A 16823-nucleotide genomic window follows, 5' to 3' on the forward strand; every position below is an offset into this window, starting at 1 on the left:
ATCATTTGTCAGTTCAACAAATATATTTAGGGAGAACTTGTTATGTACCAGACATTGCATTAGACCCTGAGTCAACCTTAGCGAATTAAACAGACATAAGCCCCCCACCCTCCTGAAGTCTAGAGTTTAGGTATGTGAATAGTAAGCAAGTAAATATGCACATTTGTATATATAATCACACATGTGTACACAAACACACACACACAATTATAAACCATGGTAAGAGCTACAAGCCCAAAAAGATTGCTGCCTGGATTAAATGAAAAATATATATGAAAATGCATCAAAAGCTATAAACCTGCAGAGACCATAAATACCGACTGATGCGGCACCTGCTGTGTTCCTGGCAGCCCGTGGCCACTGCACATGCTCAGTGCCTGAGGCTTAATGGTGGCACCACTGCTTTTTTTTTTTTTTTTTGGCTTATTTCAGAAAGGAGAGTGGAAGGGAACCTTTCTGTTGGGTTTATAATAGCAATTACAAGCTGATAAGGGCAAACCATTCATCAAATGATCATACCTCCGGACTTTATCTCTTTGGGTCAAATGTTTCCTGATTGATATTGACTACCATATCTTAAGCAGCTTAAAGTAGATAAGAAGCTAGAAAAGAAATTCCTTTGAAGGAGATTTGATGAAATTATGTTTTCTGATTTTTTTTTTCTTTAAGGAGAGAGATTAACTTGTCATTGTTCTTCTTAAAGAATACAAAAGCTCCCAAACCACTGAATTGAGGAAAATCCAGAAAAGTTTTCATGGGTAGATATTGCCTGAGTTCCCATTAAATGAAAATTATCACCCGTATTGATATTCTTTTTTTTGTTCTGAAATTGTTTGGGAAGAACTTTCAAAATATTGAGAAAGACCCTGTACCAAAGATACTTAGGAATGGACAATAATTCCAAGAAGAGATAGCCCCTTGATTACTATGTATAAATACTCTACTGGAAACAGTACTATAAGTAAAAGTCATGTGGGTTAAGTATAATTCATTGTCATAGAGCATTATTTGGAGAAGCAATGTTTTAAAGGGGGGGGGTAGGTTTCTGACCATGGGCCTGATATCCAGCTTTTAATTGAAATGACCATAAACATTGCAATTAATCAACTATGTACTCAATTATAAAGTATATAATTACATTCTGAACAGTAAAAAGCTTCCTAAAGTGTATATAAATCACTTAAACAGGGCAATACAGTAACTGATCACATAAAGTTATATTTAATGAGATGTGTCATCCATCACAATGTTTTCCACACAGCTCTTATCTTACATCTTTGTGATTCATCTTTGCCTTATTTTTTTTGCTGCAGCAAATCTCACAGTTAAGAAACCTCTTTATCTTGGCCGTAGAATTTAGTGACATTATTTTGAGCACATTTACATGGTATCTTTAAAGGGAGTTTAGAGGGCGTAAGATTTTGGGTCATTTCTAATCATGTTTTGGAAAAGTAATCTTGATTTATCCGTCTGCCTTCACTTGTTATACATTTCCCTGCAACAAGCTTGAGCACTTGTATTTAAGTTGTGGTCTTGAGACTGTATCCACAGTTGGCATCTGTTGCCTTGAAATTAGCTAGATGACCTATGTTTGCTTGTGTACTTCCTGCAATAGCTGCTAGATATTACAACAGAGGTGTAATTAGAAAAAACACGCTAAATACAAATCACTCTTGGTCAAGTCACTGCATGTTGAGAAGAATAGGAATAATTTGTGATTATATCATGGCACCTATATTTATGTAAGTCCTTCAAGTTCTTTTGTATGTAACTCATCAGGTCATTCTAAGCAGGCTGACCCAGAGCCAGTGGAAATGAAGCAAAGGAAAAGCATATTCATACTTTTAACTTCGGCAAATTGGAAAATTTTATATAACATTTTGAAAAATATATTCCAAAATGGTTTGCATCAAGTGGATACTCTAAAGGTGTTTGTACCCGGTCTTCCCAATTCTGACATATGCTTCAGAATGGATAATAAAGAAATAGCTGAGTATCGGCTAAAGTGCTGGCTTTCTAAGAGGATGGTGATGCTGCTCATTTACCTTCTTCTCACTCCTTTCCTGTGGGTCCAGATCCCAAGTGACTTTTCCAAAAGTGAAGTCAGACACGTGTTGAGTAGTTATAACCTGTTCTTGTTGCAAGAAACAGAGCCACACAGAGCAACCAGCCAGAGCAAGACTGACAGGTGAGGTGACCTAAGCCCTCTCCTCCATCCCCCTGGGAGCTCAGGTGGTTCTTTTGATTCCACTTTCCTATAGTATGTAGTAGCAGATACCTGTGGTGTGGACAGTTAGTTTGTTCATTTAGTCACGTGTTCAACAGACAAGTGTTGATAAGTACCCAGGTGATGGTATGTTGCCCTACATAAGGATACAGTGTTCGTACAATAAAGGACACAGCACAGTGCTAACCGCTGAGACTCACAGGCTAGTGGGGGCATGCTGGAATTAAACAGACAAAATATCCCTGAAGTACTGTGATAAAGCTAAGTGAATCCTTCTTCTCAGAGTCAGTAGACAGACAGGAAGATACTTAGCATTTTTTTATTCCAATGATTCCCTTGAATATTTTACTGGAACTAATGTAACTGAGGGGCTGGCAAGTTTTACAAGTGACTAATATATTAATCCTACTCTTTCCTTCTGCCTTATGAGATTGTCAGCTGAGTGAGGGCTTAAAAATGGAACTTGATGACATTTGCTCTAAAGATGTTGACTAATACCAATTAATCCCCTAAACATCACACACAGGCTGATTATGTCTTTTTCACTCTCTATTTAAAGACCCAGAGATGCACCTAGTTAATAACCTGCCCCATGTCCTTAATAAAGAGCAGGCTAATTAAAAATTGTGTGCTAGCCGAAAATGAATAAATGAAGAATCACATATTAACACAGGCATCGTCAGCCAGCAGAAGGAGCTGAACAGGGGATGGTGGGGAAGGAGAGAAGTAATTGTGAGCCTTTTAACGCCCCGAGGATGACACATACAAAAACACGTGTCACACGTACAGTTGTGTCGTAGTGACCGAGTGCTGGGGCACCAGGGCTCTCAGTGGGGCGGGCAGTCAGGTGAGTTCCCCCCCCCCACCCTGTGTCTGCAATAACAGAATGAAAGATCGGAACAGGAGCCTGTTTTTCCTCTCTTCCTCCCTTCATCTCTCCCAGTCCTGCCTATTCGTCAAGCACCACCCCCCCCAAGTCCTGCACCAACCCTGGATCCCTCTGTGTCTCCTGAAGGCCTGCAGCAAAGGTCTTCATCGGGGTGATGCATGTGTCTGTGTCACAGTGTCTGGTGGGAGCATCCTGGTCCCTCCCTTGCGCTCTGCTTAGCCTGGCAATGTGTCACTTTTTTGTTTCTTGACCTTGCTTTTCTCTCCCTTGAATCTAAACATTGGCCTATGTCCTTCCTGGAAAAGAAACAATGCTGTTATGGTCTCACCCCTCAAACTGATCAACTTCTTCCATCCTGCAGATCTCAGCCGCAACGTGTGCTCAGACAGGCCTTCCCTGGAACTGTTTCCATGTTCTAGTTCAACACCCTGTGATGTTCCCAGAGCTTCTACTCTTGCTTGTTGATAACACCTACCTATCCATGTGGCCATATCTCTCAGTTTTGCATACCACAACCTCGGATTTTTGAGGCTTAGACCAAGGATGTCTTGGAAACCACTGTGTCTCAAGCATGCAGCCTCCATATCCTAAGAAACCAGTAAACATTGAAGGGATATTTCAGTTGTGACTCCCCACAAACTCGATGCCACTTCCCTAGAAAGCAAGAATCCTGTCTCATGTTTCTTGGTGACCCTCATAAGGTAATTGGTGTCCAAGAAATCTTAATTCTGGTATTATATTTCCCTTAGCTTGGAATGAGAAGAGGTTCCTTTAATGCTGTGTGGGGCAAGGGAGGGAGATGAACGAGCTTGGGCTTGTTTCTTCCTTAGCTGCAAGGAGTTTCATAAGCACAAAAACACTAGTTTACAGTGTTGAGAGTGAGCAATCGTGTGCTGTCACTGCGTTGTGCTTCACAGTGTGTCTCCTCCCTGGCCCTCTCGACCCAGAGAACAAAGTCTGTTCCCCAGGAGGGTCTTGGAGCAGGCTGCTCCGCAGAGGCAGTTAGCCCAGCGCATGGAGGGCGAACTCTGGAGATACATGAGTCTGGGCCGCAGTCTCCACTCACTCTTACTTACCACCTTGGTGCTCCTGGGCATCGGCGTAACCCCTCTAAATGTCAGTGTTCTCGCTTTAAATTGACCCTGATGATACTAACCACCTCAAGGGGATATTATATGAGGATTAAGTAAAGTGCCGCCTGCAAAGCCCTTACCACAGTGCCTAGAATAAAAGACCTGTTAGAGATTTACAATGTATACCACAATTCACCTAACTCAGCGGAGATCTGCTAGCCTCCCTTTGCTCTGCGGAGCTGTCTGTGGGACGGTCCGAGGTGGCAGTGGGTGCACGGAGCGGCACAGGATTCCTCTGCGCAGAGTGCTCCAGAACCATGATGTTCTTCCCTTGTTACTCTCGTCCTCCCCTCCCCTCACCCTACGACGGGCACATCACACAGGCAGCTCTCAGCTCCAGGTACGCCAGGTATTTCTGGGGCTTTACAAAAGTAAACTTGAAAGTTTAGAGTCATGTATATGGATTTTAATATAGCTTTATCTCTGATAACAACCTCTGTGTTTTCTTTCTAAGTCTATTATCCTCAACATTTTTCCAAATTGATTTCATAGAGAAGACATAATCTGTGATTGGAATTAACCAAAGTGAGAATATATGCCCAAGAAATAGTGGGAAGTCAAATATAGGATCCACAACCCAGAAACAATAATGTTAATAATAATGCTACTAATAATAACAATACTTACATGCCCTTTATCATGTGCCAGGCACTGTTCTGAGCCCTGAATCATTTTCTCCATTTCACAGATGATGAAACCCGTCGCCCATGTGCACCGTATCAGTTAGCAGTGTATGCAATTAGATCAGTTTGCCCTTAGGGCTCCATCCTGATAGAAAATTACGTGTCTCCACTTAATATTCAACAAAAGAGGGAGATGACCTTTCCATAAGTTCTATCCTTGTTTAATTTAGGCATTTGACTCAGTTTATAGATGTTTGTGTCTTTCTAGCTTGATCATGACATTGGAATGTCAAAAAAGTGCGAGGGAAACACTATAACATGAAATCTACGTTTACTGGTAAGAAGCACAGAGCATTTGGCATCAGCAGAAAGGTTAGTCTTTGATGTGGAAAATAGAAGAGTTCTTAGTGTTTCCATTTGGGTCAGAGAAAGAGATGATTACTCTATGATAAGTTTAGTGGGTTCTAAAGTTAGATGCAATAACTGACGAGCCACAAGGACATGCAAGCATGAACTACACGTCGGGAAAAACGTGGTCAATGAGGAACCACACAACAGGAAAGGCAGAAAATATTTAGTAAGGCAAGTCCTGGTTATCCTATGAGTGAGACTTTGTTATTAGATGAGGCTACTTGTGCATCTGAGTGGGGGTGGGGTGGGGCCGAGAAAGGATGATAGAGGAGGCACAGATGTGCAAATGAGTAATTTTTGGTGAATCATCTGGCCCTCTGACTTAAAGAAGCCAGCAGGCTACCGTGCCCCTATTCTGGACAGCTGCCTGAGGAGGAAATGTTTTCATTTAGGTATGGCAATGTCCTCAGTTTTAAATATATTTTCCCCTGTTTTTGAAAATGTTCACACAATGCTTCTTGCATGTATCCAACAATAGTTGCCTAGCAACCACCAAGAAGCATTTTTGGAGCACAAAGGGGTCTAAAAATGAATGAAGAGCAAATACAGTTTGAGTTGCAGCTGAGATGACCAGGTTTCTGACACCAGTTCAAAGCAGACCCTCCCGGAGTCAGGCCATGCATCTTTCAGAGCAATGAGATCTAGTCTGAAGTGTTCTGCTCCTCTTGGACACGTGCCAAGAGGGAATGTGTACCTTTAAGAGGGTCTTCTATTGTCCCCTGATCCACTTTTCCTCATTGAGGCAGGACTGCCTCCTACTTAATCCCAAATGGATGTGTAGGTAATGGAATTTTGGAAAACTCCTAAGAAAAAGGATTATAACACCTCTGGTAACTCACTCCAGAATCTTCCAGCCTTTAGATGAAGACTACAAGGTAAAGACCATGGGTCAATCAAGGAATTAGGTTCCTCTCTTCAGATTACTGATTTATACCATTGGTTGGGTCTCACAGTCATGCCTAATTTAAAATGAAGAGAACCTAAGGGACCTTCCAGATCAGAGGTCACAAACTCTTGTGCCCAAAGGTAGCAGCAGGGAACTTAAAGGGAGAAGGGCAGTTGGGGCCTATAAGAAATCAGGAAGCAGTAGGTTCCCACGCTGTGTCTAAAGGAGCAAATGCTCTTCCGCTCCAGGCTTTGCTGGGTTGCAGGCACAGGAGCCCAGTGTTATCAGATCTCTCAACTCTTTAGGAAAAGCCAGACATACTGATATGTAAGTGAAAATTTCATGATTTTTCAATTGATGACAATAATAAAAAAATTGTTCAAGCTAAATAAACTGCCACTGGACAAATTTGGTCCATGAACTTTCTAATGAACCTCTGTTGTTATTGTTGAGAGCACTGAGTGAGGCTGGTGAGTGAGGATGCTTATTCAAACTCAATGGAAAGGTGAGCTCCCTGAAGTCAGGAACTGTGTCGGGCTGTTTTATCCCTAGCTAGACTAGCACAAGATCAGGCAAATGAGGGCAACTCAACAAATATTTATTGAATCAACAAATATTAGATGTGAAAAACAAAACCAGGACCTTAAATAATTTTTTTTAAATTACCCTGTTTTTCTCCTAAGTGACCTTCCTATCTTCTGTATAGATAGAATTTGCTATTCTGTTTTGCCATGTAGTAGCTTGTTTAAAATGAGATTTGATTAGTAGGAATGCTTGAGTGAAAACCCCAGATGAAAAGCCTTGGACCCTATCTGGGGTTCAACTTTCCCACAGATTTGTCTATACTGGGACTACTACAAACTACAGGTTACTTTTCCTTCCTGGCTGACCACATTAAATTCCATTCAAATTACTGCCAATTGTAGAGCTCCTACAATGTGCAGAGGCCTCTGTATGGTGATTAAAGTTATCGGGGATTCAGACGAGCCAGAGGGCTTCAGAAAAGCTCAACAATTAACTTTAGAGCATGAAGATACTTGGCATAGTTGCATAGTCTCTTTTTATTTTTTTAGCAGGGGGGCGTCCTATTTAGGTAACACTTTACATTGTGGCAATTTTCTTTGCTTTTTGCTTTGAGATTTAAAGTTTCCCAAAACATAGAATCAATTATCACAAAGACACGTTCTCCTCATTTAACCGCCTCGTTATTGCTTCTATGTTGGACGGCTCTGCCAAAGTAGACAACAGTCAGCGTCCAAGGAGGTATACCAGATGCTTGTGTCAAATGACCGTCTATCTCTCATTGCACTTATTCTTTCTCCCTGGGTTCCACAAGGTGCTTACCTCTGTGCCGAGGGTTTGGGTGGCTCCAGAGTGTCAGTAACTCTCCCACCAGAGACTATTGGCCTCTTGAAATGCTTGAAGTGATGTATTGCTTCCATGTGCCCATAAAATAGTAATAATAATGGCATCCACCGTTTATTAGTGTCTTCTGGACACTGAATAATGTGCTAGGCATGTTGTCTCTTTTTATGTCATTCATATTCCATCTCCATCCTAATCTTCCAAGTTGGAGACGGAATCCCCTTTTGATAGATGGGCAACTTCAACCCCAGAGAGAGAGGATGACTGGCCCAGGGTCACCCAGTCACCTGGTTTGTGAGGTTAATGAAGAACTGCCTGCTCTCAGAGTCTGGGCCCTCTTTACTTCCTTGTGAAACTTGGGAATCCAGCATCAGTTCTACCAACTTCACAAGCATTTGGGTGATAAAAGGAAAGATACTCTATCTTTTTCAGAAGCAAGCTCTGGGGACATTTTAAATAAAGTGGATGATTCTGCGTGATACTGTGTTTAATTTCGGAACGGTGTCCTTTCCTGGCGAAGATAATCAGATGTAATGTCATCTGCAACCTCTGTGTGTGCGTGATTTCATAAAACCGGTGTATCAGTTTATTATTATAAAATTAGTATAGCATAGAACAAACCTGGGATGTGAGCCAGACGCAATAGACAATGAATAGTTATATAAGGTTTTGGAAGCACAGGCAGCAGAACACAAGCTCACTGTATTTTCTTCTCAATTGTCTGCTGTTTGTTAATGTTTCCTTTTCAACATGATTGCATCTCAGTTTAATAGCACTTGCCGTCTCAGGCTTTATGGTGCCAGGCCTGACATAGTTACATCCCCTCTGTGCTAAAAATATTGCATGTATATATTCAACCGCAGCCCGACATGTTTAGCTAATGGTTACTCAGGAGCTCTGCGCTTATATAATTAAGTGATGTATGTAATTTTGTGTTAACACATTTGCAATGTGTGTTTCCCTGGTGATTGCAATGCTTTATTCTGTGTAAAGTGTGACATTTTAATTCCCGCTGAACAATTTCCTACCTTGATTCGCCTTGTTTTTTGTGGAAGGGGATTATTTTGCAATCAAGATAAAAGCATTATTTATGAAATTTCTAGACTATGCTATTACTGGGAACTTTTAACTGCAGATCAATCTCCTGTTTTATTGATCTTTGTTTAAAATCTTTATTAGAATTTAAATTTAATCTCTACATTATGGATTTACCCAGACTTTTGTCTGCAGGCACTTTTTCTTTTTTTCTTTTTTTTTTTTGGCCAGCTTTGCAGGGATGGAGTTTCTTAAAAAGTAATTTTCACTAGACAGCCTGCCATCTTCCCCAGGAACCTGCATTTCTCTTAGGTATTGCTGATTTTTCCCTGTTTAGGGTTCTCCAGAAGAACAAGCTTCCCTGTGGATTGGAGGCTCTTGGTAAGACAAATCCGATTCACAGGCGAGGCAGGTGTCCATTAAGCATTTAGGTGGTTGACAATACCTGAGTATCCGAATTGCATGGTGGGAATTACAATGTGAGTGTACATTTTCCCCCCTTATTCATGGCAGTTGTGATCAAGGCCAGGCCAGCCCAGCCACCTTGCCTTCTCCAGAGGTACTTCTTTTCTCCACTGGGACCAGTACTCAGTGCAGTCTAATAAGCATTTACTAGACTCTTAAGAAGTGCCAGAGACTGCTATTCAAAACATGATCCAGAGAGAGCTTTGCGTAGTGGCAGTGTCATAGCCAATGAGGTTTAGCCAAGGCACGATTATCGGTAATTAAAAACTTTTCCCAACATATGACCGAGAGAGTCATTTGTTCAGTCAGTGTTCATTGAGCCCCTCCTATGGCAGTGCTACAGTGAGCAGGAAAGACGTCATCATCTGGACATGAGGGAGAATAAGGAAGCTCTTTAGGAGATATGATGTCCAGTGCTAGTCTAGGAAAGTAGACTCCTAGAGGTAGGAGTAGGGGCAGCAGGGACAAAGGTCAAAAATGGAAGGGTATTGATGCCTGACTGGTATGGCTCAGTGGGTTGGGTGTGATTCTACAAACCAAAGGGTCACTGGTTCAATTCCTGGTCAGGACACATGTCTGGGTTGCAGGCCAGGTCCCCAGTTGGGGGCACTCTGTGAGGCAACAAGGCGTTTGGGACCTCTAAGGCACTGTTACTGTTGGAAAGTAACAAAGACGCTCCAAAGCAAGGCTGTGGTCCATTTCTCCTGGCCCCCAGAGGCCCTGAATTCCCAAGGCCTATCCTCATCCCCTTCGTTTTTCAGCACAGCCCAACAAAAGCAAGCAGGTGGCAGGCTCTGAGGCCAAATGCTAGAGTAGTGCCCTCATGGCTTCTCTAGTGCTTTCCTCTTAGTCCCTCCCACCTGGGTCTGAGCAAACAGCTGGGAGTGTGGCGCACAGAAATCCCGCCAGAAGGACCCACGGTCCGTGAGCTCCAAGTGAGCCCTCTCAGTTGTATGTTTTGGCTTTGGAACACAGTGGGAATGTCCTTGTCAGCTCCCATTTGCCTTTATTAATTGCAGTTCCTTGGAAACTGTTTTAATATCGTGGTGTTGGGATGACAGAGCTCACCCTGCAGAGACCCACAAGGAGGTATTCAGGGCCCATGGAAAAGCCATCTGCTGACAAGGCGCTGCCCACAGACACCAGCGTCTATCAAAGCTCTGCCGCTAATGGTGTGATTTGGGGCAAATCGCAAACTCCCGGGGCTGCCCTTTTCTGACGGGTAAAGTATGGGTTTGGACAAGATGGTGTCTAAGGTTCTCCTTAAGCTCTGGAACTCCATCATTTCATAAATTACTGAGAGGAAGACTCCGACTGTCGTCACATCTGTGGATTCACGGACTCCTAGCAGTGATCTTCAGTTCCAAATCCATTTAAAAAGCCAAGAACCACTTTCTGCACTTCCCTGTCTCTATGTATTTTAGGAGGCCATCTACGGGAGCACTGAACTCTAGATTTTAATTTTTTAAGATACAAAGAGAATCATTAAGCCTCTGAATGTTCCTGGAATATATGGTGGTATGGATCAAGAAATCCACTTTATTCCCCATGTAGCAAGAGGCTGTCACCTAACAGCTCTGTATTGTTTCCAGGCCCCGCCCTCCACCCCCACTTTCCCAGAGCCCTGAGGCTGTGGTTAATAATGTCAAAAGAATGTTTTAAAAATGCTCTTCTGTTGATTCCAAAGAGTCAGAGCCCTCACGTGGTTAGAGTCCCGGGCTAGGAGTCAAATTCTAAATTTAATTCCAGCCTCTATGAACGTCTTACTTCTTCCCTTCCTCACCTTTTAGTGATGTTTCAGTTTTCTCATCTGCAAAATAGGCATATGATGCCTTGCTCCACAGAAACATTTGCAAACAGCTTTGTTGTGCCCCAAGGAGTGGCATTATATTGGGGTAGAATATCATTTTCCATTCCATAATAGGAATTAAACAAAAGCCCTTTTGATTATGCACCTTGTGTAAACGCCCTGTGCTCCAATGCTGATGAATTTCAGAGGTCAGCAAATACTGGCGGCCCCTTCTTTATTATTATTTTTTAAAAGCTAAACAAGGCTAACTAGGGAATTCATTTTGGAATAAAAAGACATGAAAGACAGGGAATTTCAGCTTGCACAATAGTACAAAGAAGAACAAGAATCATCATGTTTGCTAAAGAACTCACAGCTGTTTAATTTTGTAGTAAAATTACTTTAAGAACTTTGCTAATTCAAAGACAAAACCAAACAACTGTTGTTGAAAAGCTGAACTTCCACGTGTGCATGGAAAAGCCAAGTTAAAATTAATCTGCCCCTAAAATCATATTAAAAAATACAGAGCGTTTCTTGTTAATGCTGGTTGGAGGAGCGGCTTTTATCAAAAGGGAAGACACATAAAAGAGGGAAATGGTACATTTACTGGTAATAAGATGAAAAATAGTTTATGATCTCATGTACTTTGCCCCCAGCTTTTTCTTAAGCTGCTCGGTCTGTTTTAATACCAGGTTTGTTTGCTTTTTGGGGATGGGCCTGTAAGGCAGGAAATTGTCAAAAGGCGTACAGCAGAAATTTTAACTAGTGTTTTTAGAAATTAAAATTAAATACCAAATTGGGTAACCAATTATTAAATGCGGAGTTCAGATTTTTATAAAATTTAGTTTTTAGAGGTTATGGATAATTTCTATACCTACACTTTGTTCTATAAATTCCAGGTTTCCATATGTTGCCTATTGTCAGAAACAAATAAACCGTCCCTTTTTTTTAAGTGGTTTCTTCCATATTAGGGAATTATTCAGACTTCTTTCTTTGGTTCCTATAATTCCAAACCAGTTGGAACATCGGTCTATTTTGGGTTATGAAGGAACTTTTATAATGTGGGCATGATTTTTTAAGGTTCTAATTCTCATAAAAATCAATTTGCCACATATATAACAGTTCGGATGGTAAACAGAGTGAAGTCATTGTGTTCCAGAAAGACAAAGTTCTCATTTCCATATTATGAGCCCCACCCCCACCCTACTCCCATCCTTCTCCACATGGGAGGGCTGCTAAATGTAAATTCCAAAACATATAAAACAACATAAGGTTGTGATTTGCGACTCTTTCTGTCAAAGATGAATGTTCTTACCTGTATTTGATTAAACTCTTGTTAGTCTCTGGATTTTTATGGTTTTCCCACGACATCACATAGACTCACCACAAGAGGGCAATCAAGAGTTTACTTTCAGCTCACAAGGCTAGAAAACGGTTTTAATGTCAGCTAAGTGTTTTAACTTGCTAAGGATTTATCTCTCCGCCTTCTGATTGCCACACATGCAGCCCTGAGTTTTCACTCACAGCAATAATAATCCAAATAAAGTCCTTCTGAGGGAAAATATAGACAGACTGGTGCAGACAAGAGCCCTTGCCCAAATAAGGATCCCTTTTGTGGAGACCCCATGTGTTAGATAACCATCAGCTGACAGTTGGTCATGAGTTAATAATGCTGGATGCTGAAATATGCATACCATGTGCTGTAAAAGAGTGTGGAGGACAAAGACAAATACTGCTATAGTTAGATGTCAGAAGCATGCCAGAGGTGGGCAGAATGCTTCACTGGATGGATGTGCATTATATCTGCCAAATGATTTCATAAAAAATATTACGTTTCAAGTATCATACATTAGAAGGTGTAATATTCATTGCCTATTTCGTTGATGTGGCCCGGATTTTGGTCTTAATCTCTCTGCATGTTACTGCCTAAAATGCTACAGCAACTCTTGCCTTCTGAGAAAAGAAAATATTTCCTAAGCTTATTGCCACTGCTGCCATTGTTATTCTTTTATTTTTACAATGGGGACTGTAAACGGGGAGTGAGGGGGTTCCCTGAAGGAATCCAGGTGGGTGTGGAGCCCTTTGATTGACGTGTTCTATATGGAAAGCTGGTAACTGTCTGGTTATATTTCTGTGTTGCTGCCACCACAGGAACCAAAAAAGTGAGGGTGTGGAGGGTATAAGCTTTGGTTTCATCTACTGAGACCAGTTATTTGGGAGGATGGAACATTGGGCCAAGTGGGCGTTGGGCAGCTGTCTTCTCAGAGTGATGCCCCATCATCTTTTGGTGCTGAGGATGATTGGGAAAAGAATACATCTCCTCCTCTGCCCCCTGGAGTTCAAACCTTTTTGTTCTGTCAACTTTTCTGGGCTTACTGGAGCCTGTCTTCCACAAGTAATCTCACTTTCTTCTTATAAAGCTGTGGGCTTGAAGCACGTTGGCAAAGCTAAGGCCATGCCCCTGCCTTTAAGCCTGAGTGTATCTACCTTTCTACTAACTTGCACATGAAATTTCCAAAAAGGAAAACACAAGCACACCATGAATTTATTCAACAATTTGTGGTTAAAAAGCTGCTACCTTCCAGTTAGCCAAAACCACTCAAGATCTGTTTTCTCTTATTCAGTTTGCAAATGGCTTACATTATCCTCAACCCATGTTGGTAGCAGAAGAGAATAATTAGTAAAATAAGTAATTAGCCTCTTTCTCTCTCTCTCTTTCCCTCTCTCCCCAAATCTGTTGTCCAGGTTTAACATTTGCTTTGACATCTTAGTTAAAGAAGTTAATGAAATAACATCTTCATCAGGGCCATTTATTAACTTTGAGTCAATGATTACCAGATTTGATTTTTACAAAGGAGACACAAAATTTTCAGATACTAACATCTACACGTGACTCTCCTCCGTGACAGTGAATAAAATGCTAAATTATACTGAAACTTTCGAATCATTGCTTTTGTGCTTATCCTAGCCACAGATATTAATCTTGTTCTGTTTGCTCTTTAATACACATTTCCAAGGACAGATCTATAATCGTAACATTGAATTGTTGACTAAACCGGCATCACCCAAGAGAAAGATAACACTAACCACATGAAAATTAAAGTATTCTAGTAACCACATATTAAAAGAAACAGGTAGCAATGATTTTAATGCCATATTCTATTTAATCCAGTATATCCAAACTATCATTCCAATATGTAATCAATATAAAAGATTATTAATGAGATGTTTCATATTTGTTTGCATTGTCTTGGCAATCCACTCTGTTCTTTACACTACGGTACATCTCAGTTTTAGACTGGACATATTTCAAAGGCCCAGACTAGCCTCCTGAGGCTACTGGTGTTCATAATAGACACAGCAGCTCAGAACAGTCACAGAGATGATTTATCTCATACTGACGAAAAAGGGAAGAAGTTCTACCCTTTCCTGTGCATTCTCTGTTAATCTCCAGATTTACGTTAGGATTTCTGAGGGTAACTGGCCGTTGTTTCTCCACCCTCCCTCTGACTCACTGAGCACGCTAGTTGTCCTTATTCAATACACCACCGAGGATGATGGACCTCATCACACTCCCCTCATACACAGCCCTCACCCTTGCTCTTACTTTGGACCCTCACTCTGCCCTGCTCCAACACAACACGTATAGAATGAAGCACTGGGGGCTCATAAGGGGGAGGGATGGGAGGGACGCACCTGAGCAAAGAAAACAAGAACAGTTATCTCTTTCCTTTTAAGTACGAGACTCTCCTACTGAAATTACCCTTTCTGAAATGTAGAATAGCATAAAGCATCACACAGTACACAGAGTATCATAGAGCAAAAAGTCCCTGTTAAGTACAACATTCCTTTGGGGATTTTTTTAAAAAGTAATGAGAGCTTATTACGAGATGACCTTTTACTTTTTCATATGTGTATGCGTTTGAAAAATGAAATTGTCTCTCATAACATATTAGTTCAATCTGTAAGACGTTAAGTATCTCCATGTCAATGCATACACACGGTCTTCTTTTACTGAAGTCCAAGTAGGGGATTTTTCTCATTTTCAGAGATGCAGCAAATCAATTATCTGCAATGTTGAAAAGGGAATATCTCATTTCCAATCCCGGAGAAATGGCTGAACAAGAACGTGCTGTTTGTATTCAAGTTTAGAGACTGTTCTGATATTTTCTGCTCCTTGCCAGGCTGCTCAATACAAAAATGTGGCCTTCGCTTCTGTTCTGTCATGTCCTGTAATAACACCACAGAACATATCAATCACGGACTAGAACGAAGCAGGCTTATTGATTGTAATGAGGGGGAGAGAGAGAGAGAGATTAATTCTCTATGTTTAAGAGGTCCTATCTTTATAAACTTCATAAATTATAGAAATCAAAATGTCCTTAAAAAGCATTTCCAGAATGGACCCTTAAATAGCCTTAAAAAGACAAATATCATAAACTAATATTCTATTTTTATTATAGACAGTCATACTAAGAAAGACTAAATCTGTGTTTATTGACTAGTTCTCAAAAAGTGGAAACATGAGTTATTCTGAAATCTTAAAGAAAAAGTACATAGTGAGCATTGAGACAACACACTCACTCTAATGAGAATAGCTTCCGCACAGTTGTTTTCTCAACATCCTGTGTGACCTTCTGCATCGAGGGAGGAGCCTGGCGCCTGGGACCTGGAAATGGCTGGTGGGTACCTGGCATCTGGCGAGAACAGCAGGACAACGAGCTGCCCCGTACATGTGAAAGTGGAAGTTTGAAGTACTACAGCATTTTTAGTCTGGTTTTTGTTTTCTGGGTTTTGGTGTTTGGTTTTTTTTTTTGAGTTTGCACTATCATAACAAGACTTTGCAACTAGGGAAGAAAATCAGATGCTTTGTGTGCAGTATTCACACCTAGAGAGCATGGCCACCTGTACCTTAAGGACCAAGTTAAGTCCTCAGATGTCCACTGTGCCCTGATGTCCCTTTACAGAATATTTAGAATTCTGAGGCAGAAGACTCTAAAGAGTCTTCCCGGAGGCTCCTGGTGCCATGGTAGATAGACCTCATCATCCCAAAGACAAATAAGCCTCTGCCAAAGGGCTCTACGCCACCATCTCCATCCCCTTACAGGTCCTGGAGGGGCCCTTTCACTGAGAAGGCTCCCCTGAAGGATCCTGTGGTTAGCAGAAGACGCCAAAAGGAAGGTGAGAGTTTGAATGGTCTGACATGGATTGCAGCCTCCATCCCCAGTTCCAGGATTCCTTTAGAGTGTCAGCTTCTGAAAACCCAGACTCTCTCCTCGCTCTACACACAGATTTAAGCCCCCAGATCCCCCCCTTACTCCGCAAGTGGTAGTGACAAACGCCTTATAATCCCCTCTCTTCTTTGCCAGTGCCTTTGTCAAGCCTATTTCTAGATTTCTGCATTCCTTTGGAATTCACTACATATTTCAGAATAATATACAATAACATTTGGTGACTTAAATTTCTCTGCCTCCTTAAGACACAAAGATGAAATAAAGATAGAAACCCGCCCATCACAGCTGGTAAAACCTGACTAAAAAAGAGGTTTGCTTGTGTTTTAATGGCAAGAATGCAGTCACATGCTCTCAAACCAATTAGCAGTGCAGATGAGCTAACAAGTCACATTCCATTTACAGGGTGGGGGGAGGGGAGAAGTCAAATCTGTATTTTTAAGTGTTTCTGAGAAATGAAGACCTCCAGGGCAGAAAGAAGGCGGACCAGGAAATAGCTATGCAAATCACATGCCTATAAAATTACTAAAATTTTGATCAGGAACATTAACAATTGCTCCAGCATTCACAAGCACCAAACAGGAGTGAGTCAGGCCGGGCGTGCTTTGGAAAGGATTACAGGAGTGTTTGCTCACATGGTTTGTTGAGCACTCAATGAGGTCCACGCTGTTTTGGACTTAAGCTGCCCAAGCAGTCCAGGTATGACAAATGCAGTCATACATGCCACTCTCATTAGTGGCTCTTGGGGATCTCAGTGATTTTGACAAAG

At 41.5% G+C, this 16823-nt stretch overlaps 1 protein-coding gene and 1 pseudogene across 1 annotated transcript in view; both read left to right on the forward strand.

The window, feature by feature from the left end:
- Positions 1-16823, forward strand: part of ARID5B (AT-rich interaction domain 5B) — a 175501-nt gene that overhangs the window by 109857 nt on the left and 48821 nt on the right. The window lies entirely within an intron of this gene.
- LOC128780785 (U4 spliceosomal RNA) lies at positions 9234-9352 on the forward strand (annotated as a pseudogene).

Source organism: Desmodus rotundus, chromosome 4 (assembly GCF_022682495.2).
Source record: "Desmodus rotundus isolate HL8 chromosome 4, HLdesRot8A.1, whole genome shotgun sequence".
In the NCBI taxonomy this organism is placed as follows: domain Eukaryota; kingdom Metazoa; phylum Chordata; class Mammalia; order Chiroptera; family Phyllostomidae; genus Desmodus; species Desmodus rotundus.